The 15,732-nt window shown below is 39.8% G+C and overlaps 1 protein-coding gene across 1 annotated transcript in view; it reads left to right on the forward strand.

Annotated features, from left to right (window-relative positions):
* The window catches only part of LOC139935459 (uncharacterized), a 93,686-nt gene extending 78,311 nt beyond the window's left edge, over nucleotides 1-15,375 (forward strand). Inside the window, exon 5 of the transcript XR_011785814.1 lies at nucleotides 14,435-15,375. The gene's annotated coding sequence lies outside the window, so the exon portion shown is untranslated. The remainder of the gene's footprint in view (nucleotides 1-14,434) is intronic.
* The last annotated feature ends 357 nt before the right edge of the window (nucleotides 15,376-15,732 follow it).

Raw genomic sequence — 15,732 nt, forward strand, 5'->3', positions numbered from 1 at the left:
TCTCTGATTGTGACAATTTTGTATAACCGGTATGATATTAATCGCACTTGGACAACACTTGGAACCGCCCCTTACTTGAAGAGAAAATAGAATTAGCTATTGCAAAACTGGGCCAATTTTCATGGCTGTGTGGTTACCGTATAAAGCACAAAATCGGCGCGTGCAGAAGCAGGGAATTTTGCGCTTGCGTCAAGCGTATTTCATAGGTCAGCAGGGAATTTTGGTTTGCGTTATAAATAGGCATTATTCAATCACACGTCTTGCGCAGATATTCTTGAACTTTCCCTTTCGACTTCTATGAAAACAATATCATGTCCATTTAATGGTTCTGTCCTGTGTTTGAATTCCAAATCAGAGCACTATCAGGTTGACCAATAGGTGTCTTTCCCTGCATTTCATCCCTGTGGGCCCTGGTTCGAATCTCACTTCAGACATGGGCCCAATTTCATGGCTCTGCTTACCGCCGAATTCTGCGCTTACGATTATGATTCCCCGCTTACGTGCAAGCGCCGAATTTCTGCGCTAGCCTTGTAAGCGTACAATACCTAGTAACGTGGAGACGCACGCGCAGAAGCCCAAATTCGCCGCTAACCCGTGAAATACGCTTGCCGTAAGCACATAATTCCCTGCTTCCGTAAGCGCCGATTCTGTGCTTAAGGTAAGCAGAGCCATGACATTGGGCCCAGAGTCTTGCATGTGGATAAGGGTTTTCAGTCCCTGTCTCACCTGGGCCCAATTTCATGGCTCTGCTTACCGTAAGCACAGTATCGGCGCTTACGGAAGCAGAAAATTCAGTGCTTACGGCAAGCGTATTTCACGGGTAAGCGGACAATATTTGCTTCTCCAAGTTACTAGGCATTCTACGCTTACAAGGCTAGCGCAGATATTCGGCGCTTGTACGTAAGCGGGGAATCGTGATCGTAAGCGCAGAATTCGGCGGTAAGCAGAGCCATGAAATTTTACCCTGATCACACGGGTGTCACCCATTTGGGAGTTTCCTGCCCATATCTAATACTGAACATTTCTTCTTCAGTATCACCAGTAATCATTTTTTGACGCTTGCGCTGTTGGATGACCTGTAATAAATAAACTTGTTTCTTGAACTCACTATTGCAACATTCTCAAAACGAATCTCAGTCACATTGTTTAGTGCGGGCATAGTTTGATTTGCAAGCCACGACACTGCAGTCTGGGGAAATATAAAGGCTTTCTTCAATTATTTACATAAAAACACTCGGGGAGCTTAAAAAGTTAGTGCCGAGCAAATGAAAGAGGGAAAAGAAGAAAGAAGAAAAGAAAAGAAAAAAAAAACCGTAGACATATTTCTGCCAAAAGGCAATCAATCATAAGGAACACTTAAATTATGTCTGTGAATAATTGCCGTCAGTGTGTTTACACGAAGTGACCCGTAGAGTGGGGGTTATATTATCGACATTGTAGCAGTGTGTTGTTCTTGAGGGGCCCCTCTGTTCAGACGCATATTGATTGTGATTATCCAAATGTGTTATTGTAGTTTGCCTAATATGAAAAAGGGGGCAAAATGCAGACTGCTATGCTACGATGTTGTGTGTGGGGGAACAGTTATTTTTAGTGGAGTGTATAATTCAATGCAGGGTTGATTGGATTGTTAACTGTTGCAGTACCCGCTGCTGGCCTCTAAGTTTGGTGGGCTGGGTGGAGTTCGTCTGATCTAGAATGGCAAAGGTCATGGGTTCGAATCCCACCACAGTCAGGTTGCCACAGTGGTATCTCTCCTCTCTTAAGTTTCACCTCTTAGGACCCCGGTTCGAATCACACCTGGGGCTCTATATGGGTTGTTTTTTTTTCTTCTGGCCCTACCTGACTGTGTGAGTTTTGCTCAGGGACAATTCTCTGGGGTTTTCTTCCTACATCTAAAACTATCTTGTCCCATCTTGTCTTCTCTCCATTGGGTTCTTGACTATGTACAGTGATGAGATTTATTGGCTTCACAACCAGAATGAATGAATGAAGAGAACCAAATGAGAAAGAGAGAAGGGCTGAAAATTTGCTCTCCCAGAACACTGCCACAGAACTACCATTTTTTTCCTGAAAGAGAGTTTTTTACCTTTAAACGTTTACTAAATGGCCTTACCATCACGCCAACATAACAATCCTGTGGTTTTCAATACAGTACACTGTTCAACCTTACCTACACATACTTGCTCAGTGTGTATTGTATATGTTTTTTTATGCCTCTTGATTTATAGATGATTTCTTGTTTTTGTCTTCATTTGACAAGCATATTTATGTTGTGATCACGTCCCGCCGTTTGCAGAAATATACCCATAAACCACGTTTCTCAAAATGACAAAGTCCCAACCATCAACCATTTCGCCCACCGGGAGGCGGACAAAAAACAAGCGTTGTTTATTTTCGTACAATTTTGTAAATTGTGCAGTCCCCTGTTAATCGTTTTAATTTATGGGACGATACATCTTCAAATGATGACCTTCGTCAACCAACGGTCATAAAATGTCGATGATGGCAGCATTCTGGCATGTCCACTTTTGACCCCTGACCAATGATCCTCTCCAACTCGGGACAAAGACCGTACTTAACTTTTCCCACCCATGGGAATCAATTATACCCCCAAAAACTTGTCTGACATTCACATCCATCATCCACACTACCTGATGGTTGAGCTTCGTGGACAAGACACCTACAAATTAAAAACAGAAAATAGAAGTGAGAAAGAAGAACCACGGAAGAAGAAACAACAAAAATGAAAAGTCGTTTTGGCATCTAGCTTTATTGCTTCCTAGTTCCTACATATTTCATCCTCCCATGTTGTCGTCTTGTGTCGAATTCACTCAAGGTGTTGGGTGGGTGACAGACACCAAATGGCCCACTCCATCACATAGTACGCATACCGTATAGCAATCATTTTTATGGACAACAACCGGGGTAGCAACAACACAACTAACAATCCACAAGAGAATTACCAAACCAAAACCGCCAAAATCATTTTTTTTTCTTCTGGAATTCCATTAAGCACCGCTGACCCGAAACTTTTCTCTTTTTCTCTATTTCATTTCATGACAGCACTTATTATTTCGGTAATGAATCTTTCCCTTCTAATTTTTATATATTTTGTGTTGTCTTAGCGTTCTTGGTAAGCACTCTATCAGCACTCTTACCGGAGTAAAAACCAAGCAGCTGCCAAAGTCCACACCAGCTGTAGATCTGGTCGGTCATTCACCCCCTTTCGCTACTTTTTGAAGTCACCTCCAAACGTCTGGCCCTGTCATTAGCGATTGTTTTACCCACTCATCAAACGGCATTAAAAAATCATGATCCAAAAATGTTTGCCTATTAACAAACACCCAACTCTAATCAGGATTTATTTTTCCCCCTTTCTGTTCTTTTTTATTATGTTCACTTGGCGGCGACGCAAGCTTTATGGATAATATTTTGGCGCACGCTCCTTTTATTTTGTTTATTTTATTTTTTAAAATATTCACACTGCTCAGGACAAAGCTTAACACCCCGGGGATATTTTCTCACAAACTTTTGTTAGTTTGGGGGCTAAACCGTTCTTAGATTGCTATCTCCCGGACTACGCCGTTCTTTCTTTCTTCACTCTTCAGTTTATTTATGTGACCACTTCTTTTACGTTTTACCCAGAGTAGAAGAGACAGACCACCGCCACCAAAAAAAAAGAAATAAGTTGTCGCAATCATAACTTTTAGTGCAAAGTGTCTGGGGAAATGTGATGATTGATATTTGTTAAGTTAATAGCTGGGATAACTGCTTTGGTCTGCCAGTTTAAATCAATGTCTCCGACCTGACCTACCCTAGAAATGATTGTGGCTTGAAAATTCCCTCCCTTTTTTTTTTTAAATCCCAGTCTGGTATTAACTTTCTAAACACAGTCACGGGACGTTAAAAAAAAATTGCCATTTAAAATTAACTGCCCGCAAAGATAGATTGATATTTGTGTAAATTCAATGAAATTTCTGAAATTTATGAGATGAAAAACTGGGTAAGTCAGTATTTTGGAGGTCGATAACCTCTTCCCTTGTGCTTGACAAGTGTTTTGGCTGAGCGGTGCGAGCCAGACCTCATCAGCATCAAATAAAGTTAGTAATGACACATGTGAATATTATTTGGAATTGGTTTCTGTATTTCTATAAGCTCAACAAAATAGAGATCCGTAACTGCTAAATGGATCAGTTACCAGAGAAGAGGCTGCACAGCTTAGACTGTTTTTTATTTGAAAATTTAAGCAAGGTTGTTTGCCTTAAAGACACTGGACACTATTGGTAATTGTTAAAGACCAGTCTCCTTGGTGTATCTCAGCATATGCATAAAATAACAAACCTGTGAAAATTTGAACTCAATTGGTCGTCCAGATGCCAGATAATAATGGAGGAAAAAACACCCTTGTCACACTAAGTTGTATGCTTTCAGATGCTTGATTTCGGGACCTCAACATCTAATTCTGAGGTCTGGAAATCAAATACAAATATTCTAGTGGAATATTACATCTTTCTCGAAAACTACGTTACTTCAATGTGAGCCGTTTCTCACAATGTGTTATACTATCAACAGCTTTCCATTGCTTGTTGGGTTTTATGCTAACGATTATTTTGAGTATTTACCAATAGTGTCAAGTGCCTTGAAGAAACTCGCCACGTTTTATAAAAGCTAAGAATAAACTGAATACTGGTCAAGTCACTGCTTAATAGACAGTTCCACTCTGTCATCAATTGAACGGAGAATGGTGGACAGAGAGTTTTGGCCTATATCTGAATTCAGACTTTGTCCGCCAATCTTAAATCAGCCGTCGTCTTTTTGAAAGTCTTTTGGGTTTAGTAAAGTCAAGTTTACTAGAGCCGGTCCTGAACCAACGACCCCCGATTTAACGTGACAGTGCCATTTTGTTGAAATGTGATGAAATTATTTCTTTCATGAGGTATTGAGGACACGCTCTGTGTTTTTTTTCTTTCATTAGTATCTCGCAAATTCGACGACCGATTGAGATAAATTTTCACAGGTTTGTTATTTTATGCATATGGTGAGATACTTGTCTTTGACAATTACCAATAGTGTCCACTGTCTTCACTATGCTATTATTATACAGCAGAACAGCCCCATATTGCAGACGCCTTCTATTGGCAAGCATGCCGGTTAATGTTAACAACACAGCACCACCAATCAAGATCATTAATGCCAAATTTGTCAGTTTTTATTTGCTAGCTCGATGGAATTGCATGATCAGCATGCATGATAAGATTCAAGTATATAAGATATATTGTGGGGTGTGAGTACATTTTTATTCTGTGACGGTAACGAGCAATGGAGAGCTGTTGATAGTGTAAAACCTTGTGAGAAACTGCTCCCTCTGAATTAACGTGTTGTTTTTGAGAAGAAACAAGAGAGTAATTTCTCGCTCAATACTACAAAAACTTTAAGGCATCTAAAAGAGCACAAAATTTGTGCAACGAGGGTGTTTATTCTTTCAGTATTTTCTTGCAACGTCGATTACCGATTGACCCCTAATTTATCATTTTATATTGGGATACACTTAGTGATAATACTGGGGTGGATTTCACAAAGGTAGTCCTAATTTAGGACTAGTACTAGGCAATGCTAAGAGATAGGACCAGTCCTAAGTTAGGTTGAGTTACTGGTCCTAACTTAGGACTGGTCCTATCTCTTAGCATTGTCTAGGACTAGTCCTAAGTCAGGACTATCTTTCTGAAATCCACCCCTGGTCTTTGACAATTTACCAAACGTGTCAAGTGCCTTGAAAGATACAAAAACTAATAAATAAAACAAACCAAAGGTCATAGGAAACTGATATTAATAAACCAATTCAGATTTATGGGTGTTATGTCTTGAGTAATAAACTCCCCATATCCTAGGTCAGATTTTGTATTTTCTTGAAACTGATATATGACACCTGTGCTTTTATGATGCCCCCCCCCCCCTACTGCTAAGCGGTGGAAAGGGGGGGGGGGGGGGTGCGAGGGCAGTGAGGGGCAATTTATGATATTGAAAAGTGAGGTGGCCAAAATTAATTTCCCCTGCAGGTTTAGTTTATATGAGCAGTTAATGTAAACAATGTCGTGGTATAGAGGCATAATTATAGGTGTCATCGAGTCCCGTTAGGCATATCTGCACTTTTATGCCTCGGATTGATGGCCCTGTTATTTGAAAGATTTCCTCTTGTTTCTGTTTTATCTCTCTCTCTCTCTTCGCGCTTTCCCCCGCCGTCAAGCGAGACTTTGTGAAGAATAGAGCAAGAATGATCAACAGAAAGTGTGAGCTTCGATCGGTCGGGTCGCTGAGCCCACACGATTAGGAAATTAGGAGTTAGTGAGTGACGGCTGAATATGAAATGACAGAGAAATGGATTGGAATTTTTTTTTTCGGCGATGCTTTTTTTTCCCGTTTTGTAAGATCTTTGTGGCTCTACTGTTGAATTTCATGTGAAGGCGTGGCATCTAGTTAAAGGAACACGTTGCCTTGGATCGGACGAGTTGGTCAAAACAAAAGCATTTGTAACCGTTTTTTATAAAATGCATATGGTTGGAAAGATGTTTTAAAAGTAGAATACAATGATCCACACAAGTTTGCCTCGAAATTGCGTGGTTTTCCTTCTACTGTGCGAACTAACATGGTCGGCCATTTATGGGAGTCAAAATTTTGACCCCCATAAATGGCCGACGTGTTAGTCGACGAGGTCAAAGGAAAACCACGCAATTTCGAGGCATGTTTGTGTGGATCATTGTATTCTACTTTCACAACATCTTTCTACCCATATGCATTTTATAAAAAACGGTTACAAACGCTTTTCAAAGACCAACTCGACCGATCCAAGGCAACGTGTTCCTTTAAACACGATTCGACTCGCTCAAAAGTCTTAATGTAAATTTTCTTTGCTCATGTTTGGTGTTGGACAACATCAATCATGACAGACGTTCATTTATGTTTGTACTTTGTTTCAGTCTTGTTTGCAGAAGAACTATTTCACAATGTTTTTGTAATTGTGTTTTTTATATACAAACGCGTGAGGTATGAACAGTGATGGCACCCGGTGGTGGTTTGTTTGTTAATTTTCAACATTTTGTTTGAAAAAAATATGGCAATATTGAAATTTGAAGTATTTTTCTTTGCATGAAAAAATTACCATATTCGGATTTGTTTCTTAATTTTCATTTCTTCCGTGACCAGTGTTGTTGGTTCTTTTATACTTGCATTATTAAAGGCAGTGGACACTATTGGTTATTACTCAAAATAATTATTTGCATAAAACCTTTCTTGGTGACGAGTAATTGGGAGTGGTTGATGGTATAAAACATTGTGAGAAACGGCTCTCTCTCAAGTGCCATAGTTTTCGAGTAAGAAGTAATTTTCCACGAATTTGATTTCGATACCTCAGATTTAGAACTTGAGGTCTCGAAATCAACCATCTAAACGCACACAACTTCGTGTAACAAGGGTTATTTTTCATTCATTATTATCTCACAACCTCGACGACCATTTGAGCTCAAATTTCCACAGGTTTGTTATTTCGTGTATATGTTGAGATACACCAACTGTGAAGGCAATAGTCTTTGACAATTACCAATAGTGACTACTGCCTTTAATCATTTAGTCTGCTAGGATTGGAATTGCAAGTAAGTAGATAGACTGTCCATAGAACAAAGACAAGTTTGTTTGCCACGACCGGGATTCGAACCCACACTCAGAAACACCAGAGTATGTCCAGCCATGACACGCAAAGACATAACAGGGCAGCCTCATACGATTAGTAGTTTTTCAACTACCATCCCTTAGGGCCTTGTGTACAAACAATTAACACTAGTAATACTTCACGAGAAGATTAATCAAAACAGAAAGTTGGGTTCTTCCAATCAATATAAATCTCAACTCTTGGTATGTCCTTCCCGCTCCTCAGTGCCTTCACACATATTTACGCATGAATAAGTTTTATTTCCAAGATGTCAGAAAGTGAAATAACCAATGCTGAGCTTTGCAGGTTATAAGAGGCTTAAGTAACACTTTACATTCCTTTTCTTAAAAGTCATTTACAGAGAAATCTTTACAAGGTCCAAATGGTTTCCAAAGTCTTCTGACAAATTAATTCCTGACCATTCCAGAAACACCGCTTCATTGAATGAATTGGCGAGCAATTCTTCGGCCTAATCTCCCCCTTTCATCGCTGACCATAAAAGGCCCCTTTTCTGTTGCTCATCTCAGCCCTGAAAAAACAATCTTCCAATTTTTGTTGTTTGGTCCGGTCCATTCACCATCTTTGTCCTTCAGTGTCTGCCAAAACTTTGTTTTGCTTCTATTCATTTGGTCTTTTCTTCCCCCGTTCTGTGATTGTTATGCAGTTTCCTCGGTGAGAGATCCCTTCGGGGCAAAATCTCGGAGAAAACTTTCCTTTTGTCTTCGCTCGGAGGGATTTTTGCTTTCTTTTATACAATTTCAACCAAAACATTGCTCTTTTTGAAAGGGGTATTAGGTGAGTTATTTGGTGTTAAGATTTATTTTGCGGAGGTGAAAGTGAGGGGCCTGTGTGGGTTCTTAGGTTGATGAGGGATGGCCAGCTCATTTTGTAATCAACTCTGTTTATAAATAAAGATTATTTTATCGAATCTAACTTAAGGGTCCATTTTTATTCATTTGTTTGTTTAAAATTATTTTAAAAGAAAGACAAGCAATGTTGGTATCATGCACGATCCGAAACATTTTCCGTTTTGGTTCAGGATTCTGCAGGGTTTGTGCGAGTTGATTGGCAAATTACGGGTTTAGGTCTTTACAAAAATGACACACTTAAAGACAGTGGACACCGTTGGTAATTGTCGAAGACCACTTCTCACTTGGTGTATCTCAATATATGCATACAAAACAAACCTGTGAAAATTTGAACTCAATTTGTCGTCGAAGTCGCGAGATAATAATAGAAGAAAAAACACCCTTGTCACACGAAGTTGTGTGCTTTCAGATGCTTGATATCAAGACCTTGATGTCGGGTAAGAATGACTTCACTTCCCAAATCACATGCTTTTCCTTCCTGATTGTAGCACTTTAAAACATTTGTGTAACATTTTGGCCTTTTTCGTGGACGGTCCGGAAAAAAACGCTGTTATTTGTTGGTTGTTATGCCCTGAAGTACTTCATACTTCGTTCGTACTTTATTATATTATTACCCGTTTGTCCATACACACATAAATATCCTTGAACCAACAATGGCGAACACCCGCAGAGTACTAGGTGTCTGAGTCACTGTGAATGAACAATAACGCTTAGCGTAGACTTACTAACGCTTAGCACATTATTGCTCATTTCTAGGTCCTGAACATGCACCCCACTGGGTGAGTTGTCGACTTTAACAGCGCCGGTTCCAAACAGACGCAACAGTCTTTTTCTGTTTCCTTTTCGCTGTATGTCAAAAAATAAGCATTCACCGACATTGATTGTGGTTTACGTTTGACTATTCACCCTGTAAAACATGAGTCAAAGCATTTCGTTCGAAGGTTATATTTTTTTTATAGAGCACCGAAGGTGTAAGGTGGGGAACTGGAGCTCTCTAATAATGGTGAAAATACGAATTTGGGCGCCATTTCAGTAGGCAAATGTTTGGCTATTTTAGTGGGTGTGTTCGATTCCAGTGTCACTCGGGTGAGCCCCTGACAAGAGCTAATCGAACTGTCACTCACCCTGGGGCCAGCCCCCAAGTGACCCACTCCACAAGCAGAGTTGGGACCATGGAATGACGTCAAAGCTATTCGAACGACAGGGGGCAGACCAGGGTCGACCCATGGAAGCTAATCGAACGCACCCATTGATAGAAATGGTCATTATCTGCATGTTGTATCAACAGATTTGCTTCCTAAAAAGGCGTCCAAAGGAGTTGCTTCCTAAAATGGCGTCCAGTGCCACTATCTTTGGGTGCGTTCGTTTAGGTCTCCTGGGTCGACCCCGGTGCGTGGCGTAATTATCTGCACACACTCGTCCTGGAAAAAAAACCCCGCCACACACCGAGGTTGACCCCAGGAAGCTAAACGAACGCACCCTTTGATTCCATGTCCAAAAATGTCCTAAACCCGTTGTTGCTCTCACGAATCACCACTTGTGGTTGACCACAATGTACCCCTAAGAATCATCAAGTTACATGACAATATTACACTTGGACCGTAGGATTCAATGGAGAGAATATCACATGGGACTTTTACTACAACTCTCTCTCTCTCTCTCTATCTCCAAATTCAAAAAGCTGTTAAGCAAAACATACTTTATTCAAAAAATGAGTAGCGCACCGGCTGCAACAATGAATGGCCCACTTTTACGATGTATTCCTTTGACACCCCCTTTCGTCACCTGCAAACAGAGAATGTCGTATTGTACACTGTAGGCCAGTGTTTATATCAACAATAGTTTTAGTTGGAACATCGGGTGAAATTGAGAAATGTTGACAGGGTTTTGAGATTTTGAAGTTGTGACCATCAGTCAACAGCTAAGGCTGTGCCAAAATTCCCTTCGTTTTATTTGTGGCAGTGTCCTGGCCGAGCGGTTAAGAGCACCGGATTCAAGCACGGGTGTTCCTGATCAGCAGGGTGTGGGTTCGGATCCCGGTCGTGACGCTTGCTAAATGAAAATTGGGGAGGTAGTGCTTTCTGCTCTACCGGCCAGGCTTCGGACTGATGATACCCAAGCCTACATTCGTATGGACTGTAAAAGGGGTAACCCTGTTTCAGCCCTAGGAGTAGGTGGCAATGGCCTCTGGAAAAAACAATTGTAGCCCACACCTTGAAGTGGCCTTCAGGCCTTGTGTGTCAGGCGACCTGCATTAAAAAATAAAATAAAAAATAAAATAAAAAATTGCCAAGTTCAGTCCTTAAAAGACAAAGTGTACCTTTGGTTGTTGAAACATTTTAATTGTTTTAAAGGCAGTACTATTGGTAATTACTTAAAATAATTATTGGCATAAAACCTTTCTTGGTGACGAGTAATGGGGAGAGGTTGATGGTATAAAACATTGTGAGAAACGGCTCCCTCTGAAGTGTCATAGTTTTCGAGAAAGAAGTAATTTTCCACGAATTTGATTTCGAAACCTTTAGTTTAGAATTTGAGGTCTCGAAATCAAGCATATAAAAGCACACAACTTCGTGTTTTCTTCTTTCATTATTATCTCGCAACTTAAATGACCGTTGAGCTCAAATTTTCACAGGTAAGTTATTTTATGCATATGTTCAGATACACCAACTGAGAAGGCTAGTCTTTGACAATTACCAATAATGTCCACTGCCGTTAAGGAGTGATTTTATACAAAACACATTCCGTTTAAGTTGGGTGTGTCACTCCTTTTTTCTAGAAACTAGCTTTCTTCCATTCCTCTAACATAAATAATGAAGTTCATCCTATATTACCTTATTAAGATCAAGCAACGTGTGTTGTTTTACAACGCAAACCTTGCTATGCCCATGAAGGAAGAAACAGCAACCCCTATCAGGGGCCTCCCTAACCTGTTCCTCCCCGAAGTCTAAATACATATCAAAAACATGCCTTGTGATCACAAACAAACAAATTTCACTTGTCATACTGTAATGGGATAGTAGTGACACCCTTTGTGCGCCTGAAATAGATTTCATGGTGAAATGCTCTTGAGTGCGGTGATGTGATGGCTTCAACTGGGATGCTAGGTGACATCAAGGACGAAGGGGGCCAGCAAACCCACAGGCAAGGACAGACTCCTTCAGCTGCATGTGCTCACATCTTACTTTTGTCTTGTCTCTGCCAAAGTTGCCACCAATACTTCTTTTTATGAGGATGTTATGAGGGGTGGACCGAAAGGGGCGGACCAAAGGGGGAGGGGTGCAAATACAAAACAATGAGTAAGTTAATAATAGTATTATTACAGTAGCGCTTTATCCTAAAGCAACTTGTGTGCTATACTAATAAAACATAATAATTAATTTATAATGCGCCATCTATGTAGTGTACAAGACCCTATTCTGAGGCACAGAACAAAAAACAAATTATTATACAACAAAAGAGAAGTAAAAAAATACAATGAAAATTATACAATGAAAAATCTAACTCAAGACATGCAACAAGCTAAGTGTATGTGGATTTAAATAAATGACTTTTCAGCAACTTTTTAAACAATGAAAGAGAACTACAGCATCTGATGTTATTAGGTCAAGCTATGTTTGAATATTGAGACCATTTGTATATAACAACTTGTCGTGGTTTACAAGGTGCTGTGGCGCAATCCGCAGCCTACCATGCCAGAAACACTTGGGTAAACCATGGAGGGCAAACCCAGAGACGTGTAATGACTAAGTTGCGACATGCAGGGGACAAGTTTTCTTCAGGGGTTGCTCGACGCAATTTTCGGTCCAAATGCAACATAACCCAATGGGTAGACTAGTCTAGTACCCTGGCTTCGCCCATGCGGGGTTTTAATACGGCTCTTGGCAAACCCCCTCTCTAATTAACACATGCACCGCGTTCATTCACTTGTATTACACAGCGCACAGAATCTACAGTTATAGCTCCATGGTTATACATTCTATAGGGTCCAATTTCATGCCTTTCCTTGTCGCCGAATTATGCGCCTACAATCTAATCGTCATTCTCCGCCAAATTGCTACACAAGTTGTGTAAGCGAATAATAAAACACACGCACTGGCATAGGTGTCCTGCTTACCCGTGAAATACGCTTGCTGTAAGCGTGGAATTCACAATTCCGTAAGCAAACAAAAGCCATGAAATTGGGCACTCAAGGTCGCATCATCACGTTGTAAACCCTGCGTGATAAATGATACCAAATAACACCACTCACCTGAAAGGGTTAGCTGTGACCACTCCATGCTGTGACCAACAGTCAAAAGGGAAATGTGCTATTCACACTGATCAGAAACACTTCTTTTTACGTGTAAAACACGACACACAGAATCTATGCGGCTTTACGTCCTATCTGAAGGACGTATCAATTATGGTTAAGTGTTTTACTCAAGTACAAAAAGTGTCAAGACTAAGAACCGAACCCATATCCTGACAATACCTGAACTTGAGTTCAGCGCACTAGACTGGAGTGTTAAGGGCCAAATTTCATAAAGCCTGTAAGCACAACAAATTGCTTAGCACAAAAGACGTTTGCTCAGCAACAATATGTCACCTGAGCTGCACATCATACAATAGCCATTGCTGCGACTGGTACCCCGGTCATTTCTTGCCCAACCCAAAAATTTTGCTAAGCAGAATGTTCTGCTCCTGCCCAGAACCCTTGCCACCTGCCCCCCCCCCCCTAAAAACAAAACCAAAAAAAAAGTGCCCCACGTAAAATATCTTCATGAAACTGTTTTATTCTAACAGTTATTCTACCGGTTACATAAAAAAAAAAAAAAAAGTTCCCCAAGATGTACTTCCCCCAAAATCAGCACATATTTTTCCCTTTAATATTTCCCAATAAAAAATGCCATCAACTGCGAAAAAAAAAAAAAAAAAAAAAAAAACAGTCATGCGCAGAAGAAAAAAAAACTGGTCATATGTGGATGGAAATTTTTCCTCTAAGATGTGTTTACATTATGCCGGCATAATATCTCATCCAACAACCCCTCCACCCTTCCTCAGAGTACATTATAGCTCTGGCACCAACGAGAGGATTTTCTTGTGTCACAAATGATTGTGATGTGCCTGACTTATCGTGGCTTACATCAGTTGAGATGTGTGTGTATGGGGGGCTAGGATTATTAAAAAAAGAAAAACATGTCTGCTAGGCAGAGAGGAACAAGACGTGAGCTAGCTCTCACGAAGCACGTGTAACAACGTGCCGTTATTATGTTCCATGTGACCGGTTTCAAAAATGCCGCTCAGCAGAAAAATTGTGCCTGGCACATTTTCTTACAAAGCAAAACTTAGGCTAAAGGGAACCAGTCTCAAAAAATAAACATTGGGTGGTATTTTGGCTGGTAACCTGAGTGAACCATTTGCCACGACTGTGCTCCGCTTATGACCCACAATATGATACACGTACTTCACAGGGCGCGGTAAGCATAGAGTTTTCTGGTAAGCACACCCGTGGCCAAGCAAGTTTCTGCTGGTATCCTTATTCTGTTGTCTGGTATTTGTTCTGTAAGCAGCTCTTTTAAATTGTGCCCTACCTTAAACTGCCCCCCTTATTTTTGTTACGTGTGACTCCGCCTTCCTGCCCTTGCATGTATGAGTAATATATTGTACATGTACATGCATGCATAACCACATCCTAAGAGTCTAAGTCATGTCAGACGGATTTACCTAGGACGAGTTGTGTAATTCACTTACCACAAGCCTTACTCCTTTACACTTCACTGAGTTGACTTAATGCTATCATAGATTAAGCAGAGCGTAAATGAAAAAAAAAAATGTAACCCAACTTTTTTGTCTTTGTTTTTGTTTTCCTTTCTGCTTGCAGAGTCGTAAAAAAGATAATGAAATGAGAAGTCTGGAGAATTCTTGTCACGTTGCCTCTCTGTAAAGACACCGAAAGGCAAGCTTTTTTGTCAAATTTAAAAATGAGCTTTTTTATTTAGTTTACAACCCAAATTGTAAATATATTCTTGTAAAGATAGATACAAAGTAACTTTTGAAAGTTCTTACTCAGTCGGTTTCTCTGGGTGTTAAGAAATATTCCACCAAAGTGTGGCGGCCATTTTGTTTTTCTAGACACTCAAAGCAATGTTAACAAAACCGAGGCTTAAAGGCAGTGGACACTATTGGTAATTACTGAAAATAATTTTCAGTAAATAACCTTACTTGGAAATGAGTAATGGGGAGACGTTGATAATATAAAACATTGTGAGAAACATCTCCCTCTGAATTGATGTTTAGTTTTCGAGAAAGAAGTTATTTTCCTCGAATTTGATTTCGAGACCTCAAGTTTAGAATTTGAGGTCTCGAAATCAAGCATAAGGAAGCACACAACTTCGTGTGACAAGGATGTTTTTTTCTTTCATTATTATCTCGTAACTTGACCGATTGACTTCTCTTGAAATATTATTCCATGAAATGCTTTACCTTTTGAGAAAACATTAAAACAATTATCAATTCTCGTTGTCGAGAATTACGGGTTTATTTTAAACACATGTCATGACACGGCGAAACGTGCGGAAACAAGGGTTGGTTTTCCCGTTATTTTGTCCAGACTCCGATGACCGATTGAGCTTACATTTTCACAGGTTTGTAATTTTTTATATAAGTTGTGATACACGAAGTGTGGGCCTTTGGACAATGGCTTTAACCATTTTGTTGGAAGATAATGTTTCATTTACAGTCTTCCGGAATCAGGTGTTAAAGGGAAGGTATACGTTTGGTAATTACTCTTAAAATTTATGGCAATAAAAAGTTACTTCATAAGAAGTACATCAGCTTTCGATGTGTATAAAGTATTTTGAGAATCATTTATTGTTGAAAAAGACATTAGTTTTTATCTCCCAAAGTTCGATTGTGTATTTCAACTGCGAATTAGTTTTCCTGCGTGGACATAACCACTCAAGATTTTTTGAAATATCAAAACAATTCAAAAACTTTTTGAAATGAAATTTTTAAAATGAATTTTATTGTATATTTATTTCTATATATAGGATTGAAACAATCAAATCGTAAAAAAAACAAAAAAACAAACAAAGGTAAACTTTGCCCTTAAAGACGCTGGACACCGTTGGTAATTGTCAAAGACCAGTCTTCTCATTTGGTGTATCTCATGCATATGCA

This window comes from Asterias amurensis, chromosome 3 (assembly GCF_032118995.1).
Source record: "Asterias amurensis chromosome 3, ASM3211899v1".
Classification (NCBI taxonomy): domain Eukaryota; kingdom Metazoa; phylum Echinodermata; class Asteroidea; order Forcipulatida; family Asteriidae; genus Asterias; species Asterias amurensis.